Source organism: Zingiber officinale, chromosome 2A (genome assembly GCF_018446385.1).
Source record: "Zingiber officinale cultivar Zhangliang chromosome 2A, Zo_v1.1, whole genome shotgun sequence".
Lineage (NCBI taxonomy): Eukaryota > Viridiplantae > Streptophyta > Magnoliopsida > Zingiberales > Zingiberaceae > Zingiber > Zingiber officinale.
In genome coordinates this window covers 32,013,395-32,018,206 of record NC_055988.1, presented here as the reverse complement: position 1 = coordinate 32,018,206, position 4,812 = coordinate 32,013,395, and the positions used below count along the sequence as shown (strand labels likewise).

General features: G+C 39.7%; 1 non-coding gene across 1 annotated transcript; it reads left to right on the top strand.

The window, feature by feature from the left end:
- The first annotated feature begins 4,310 nt into the window (after positions 1–4,310).
- LOC122044751 lies at positions 4,311–4,416 on the top strand. The gene has a single exon (XR_006129763.1). It is a non-coding gene; the product is annotated as a small nucleolar RNA R71 (small nucleolar RNA).
- Positions 4,417–4,812: the final 396 nt, after the last annotated feature.

Here is a 4,812-nt window from a genome sequence, read left to right as displayed (position 1 = left end):
GAAAAATCAAAAAATCCAGGTTATTAACACCCCCCAGACTTAAACTTTACATCGTCCCGATGAAATCAATATGGTGGAGGAGGTGGAGGTGGATGAGGGAAAGGAGGCCTAGGCCTACGAGGTTTGCTCAGGATTATATGATACTCAAACAAAGCATCAACTTGTTGGCTAGTGACACTCATGCTCTGCATAAAATCTCTCATTCTAGCCTGATCAGTATCATAATCCTGGATAAATTCAACCACTTGACCTTGAAAAATCCTAGTGAACTGAAATTGATTTTGTACTTCTCTAAATTGATCATTTGATAAAGAGAAATGACCTTCCAACATTGCTTGTTGGGCATTTTGCTTCTCATGAAGTGAGGCTAGAGATGCACGAAAATCTGAAAAGTCAAATCTGGAGGGACCCGTACCATAGGCAAAAGAATGTCTAGCAGGATCCGGATGACCGAAGGGATGCGGATATCCAGATGTCGAGGGCTCAATGTGTGGCTTTGTATCTCTGGATATGGAAGGAACATTCTCGGGGTCTAAGTCAGTGATTACCCAATTAGCTGGGTTGCGAACTGAAGTTCGATCAGGACAAGGAAGAGGTAAAGGAAAACCATTCCTCCTAGGAAATGCAAAATCATTCTCATCCCGAACAATCATTTTCATAGAAAGACATGCATCCATGTCGATCATATCATTACCATGAATAACTTCCAACCCATCTAAATCAAGTTCCAAGTTAATGACTATTTGAGTAATCAAACCACCAAGAACTATTGATCCCAAAGATGCCCTCGTAGCTCTCACTAAGGTTTGCAAGAAATGAAAACCGGAATCAAAATCCACCTTATGTAACATAGCCCATAGGGAATAAAGCTCTACTTTCTTAACAACCCCATCACTCTCCCCCCCCCCCCCCCCCCCCCCCCCCCCACTACCAAAAATAGTTTTGCTCATGACTCAATGTTGATATCTAAAAATAGGATTTTGCATGTGAGAATCCTTGGCTCTAGAGGGTTCATAGGGTTGATCTAATCCGGTGATCGAACTCCAAAAATTATTCCAATTATACCTAGAATCAAACCTTCGAGAGCTACCGGAAGACAATCCAAAACAAGTGTTAAAGTCACTAAACCATTGAAATTCTTGACTCATTAATCTAAAAGTTATCTTGCCCATATAATCATCCTCATTGGCAAAATGGGCATCTAGTGAACTTAGAAACTCCAAAACAAGGCGAGGATAAGTAGGTAAATGTGTGTACAAAATATCACTCCAATCTAAGAACTCAATCATCCAATCTATATCATCTCTAATTCCAATCATATCTAAAATGGTTGGGTCCATATACCTAGTACACACGGTCTTTCTATTGATAAGAATTGTAAATCTAGTTATTTAAACATCATTTCTAAACACGATATTGAATTCGTTGTCATTACCTTCGTCGCGTGAGGACCTCTTTCCCTTGACTTTCATCGGTTGTTTCCCTTTATCTTTGGTTGGCTCCTTCCCTTTGTCTCCACTAGATCCACCACCCCCCTTGCGAAGTCTCTTCAGAAGGTTGGACATATTGTCAAGTTTGAGTGGGGAAGGGTACTGTTTATGATTAGAGAAGCTAGATCTTGAAGAAATAGATCTTGAAGAATAAGATCTTAGGGATATGAAAGTGGAGATCTTGTATCTAGGAGAAAATAAAATTCTAGATCTAGATGAAGTTTGTGGAAAAGAAAGAGTTTTAGACCTAGATCTGAGAAGATTTAGAGAAAAGGTTAAAGAAGAAAGGAGTTTTGGAGAGAAGAGGGTGTTGAGATGAGGGGGTGTGTGGTGGATACGGCTTAAATCTGGTCATGTATAGGAGACACAGCCTAAATAGTTTTCTCCACATGGGTCGTAGAGATCTACACAGTCCCTCCCTTCTCCCTCTCGGGTTGACTCACACGGTCGTGCCAATTGGCACAGTCGTAACCTTCTTCTCCTCGGCTATCCTTGCACGGTCGTGTTTGGGACTCGGCTTCACACATGTCTTCCTTTGGAATTAGCACACGGCCATGTTGGATGACACAGCCAGTGCATGCTTCTGTACTGGTTTCTTCACACGACCGTGTGTGAGACACGGCCAAGAAGCTTTCCTCCTTGGAGTCTTCACACAGTCGTGTCTAGGACACGGCCATGCACCTTTTCTTCTCTGGGGACTCTACATGGTCGTACCATGTAGACACGGCCAGAGCATCTCCCTTCTCTACAGCATATGCCTGGCCGTGTATAGCACATGGTCATGCTTTATTTTGCTCCACTTAATGATTTTTCTCCTTTCTTGCTTCTCCAATACTTCCATGTCCATGAAGCAATCATGGCCAGCTCATGGAAGTGAAATTTCAACCTGAAAACAAAATCAAAAACAAAGTAAAAGCACTACTAATGAAAAATAAAAAAAAACATGAAATGCATTTAACTAAAAGAACACTTGGGATGCCTCCCAAGAAGCGCTTGTTTAAGGTCTTTAGCTCGACCAATCTTAATCACTCTTCTCTTTTCCTTGCCCTGGGAGGGCAAACATATTTTTCATTTTTTTGGGAGGCCTTCTCCCAACATCTTCCACCACATTATTCTCTTCATTTGGTGACCTCCCATGAGGATGAAAGTTCCATTCCTCAAGTTTGTAAATGCTTGCCCTGCTACAAGCATTCAAAAGAGAAGAAACATGGTTAGAGGTATTAGATAAATCATATTCCAACCGTTCCTTACCAATTTCCAAAGAAAGTTTATGATTTTTAACATTTATAATAGCTCTCGCTGTAGCAAGGAATGGTCTTCCCAATATGATAGGGATTTTTGGATCCTCCTCCATGTCTAGCACAACAAAGTCAGTGGTAATTATACTCCCACCTACTTCTACTGGCACATCTTCTACGATACTCATAGGGTACTTGCAGGAATGATCAGCAAGTTACAGTGTCATAGTAGTAAGTTTAAAGTTTTTGAGACCTAATTTATTACAAATAAAATAAGGAATGAGGTTAACACTTGCCCCCAAATCACAAAAAGCTTTCTCGATAAATTCAGTTCCTATATTGCAAGGAATATAAAAGCTCCCTGGATCCTTCAACTTTGGAGAAGTATTCTTCTCAAAAAGAGCACTGCATTCCTCTGTAAGTGCTATCGTCCCTATATCTCCTCTCCTTCTTTTGTTCGACATGATGTCCTTCAAGAATTTGGTAAACTTAGGCATTTGTAGAATTGCATCAATAAGTGGCACTTCAACACATATTTCCTTAACTTTCTCCAAGAATTTACCAAACTCTTCATCCTTCTTGAGCATTACAAGTCTTTGAGGAAAAGGGACAACTCTACTTTGTTGGTTAAGTGGAAGAGTCTCTTCAACCTTAGTGGCACTCTCCTCATCATCTTGAATCTGATTTGGCATTAGAGGAGAGAGCTCTTCTTTAGTTTGCATCCCTTTTGGAGCAGTCACTTGGGGATCTCCCAAGGTCCGTCCGCTCCTATGTTCAATTCTATTACAATGCTCCATAGGATTAACATCAGGTTTACCAGGTAATTGTCCTGTGCTCTAGAAAATAAGGAAGCTAATTAGGCAATCTGGCTATCCTGAATCTTTTAATGTCTATCAGAATTATCCATTCTCTGAGTAAGCTTCAATATATCCTACTTCATTTCATTCTGATTAGAGATAATTTCTTCAAACATCTTTTCGATTTTAGACATAGGAAAGCCTTGAGAAGATTGTTGCTGAAAATTCTGCTGCCCAGAATGAAAATTAGGTCTTGCCCCCATAGATGGTCCTTGATCTTGATTATTTCTATAGGAAAAATTAGGATGACTTTTCCATCCAGGGTTGCATGTATTCGAGTATGGGTTGTTCTGCCTTTGATTAAGACCCATGATGGCGTCACATTGCTCTAATTGATTGATTTGTGTAGAAATAGCTCTCAAAGGACATGAGTCATTCGAATGTTTAGAACTTCCACATACTTCACAAGACAAAACAATGGCATTGACCGTACTTGAAGGAGCTCCCATGTTTTCAAATCTCTTTGTAAGAGAATCTAGTTTTACATCCAATAAAGTAACTGTATCTACATCAAACTTCCCTGATGCTTTTTTGGGTTTACACCGGAATAGCCACCACTTCTTTCATTAGCCCATTGATGGTGATTTTGTGCTACACTTTGAATTATTTCTTCAGTTTTATCCAAACTCTTGTTCATAAGTGCCCCTCCAGCAGCTGAATTAAGGGACACCTTTGTATGATAATTGATGTCATTATAAAATGTATGTAACACTAACCACTTCTCTAAACCATGGTGTGGGCATTGTCTAAACATACTATTATATCTATCCCAAGCTTCAAATAGAGATTCTGAGTCATCTTGTTTGAAACTTGCAATAAGATTCCTCATATGAGCCATTTTACTTAGAGGATAGAATTTATCAAGAAATTGCTGCTCACATTGTTCCCATGTGGTGATGCTATTTGGAGCTAAAGAATTCAACCATTGCTTAGCTCTATCTCTTAAAGAAAACCCAAACAATAGTAAGCGCACAGCTTCAGAAGGAATACCATTCATCTTCATTATGCCACATATCTCATAGAAGACCTCCAAGTGTTGATTCAGGTCTTCATGTGGTCCTCCACCAAACTAATTTTGCTGCACCATAGAAATAATTACAGGTTTGATCTCAAAATTATTTTCTTCCACTGAAGGCCTTGAAATGCTAGATCTAAACCCTCTAACGTAAGGTGCTGCATAATCCTTTAGTGGTCTATTAGCCATGATAGAATGTTCTTGTTCTTCTA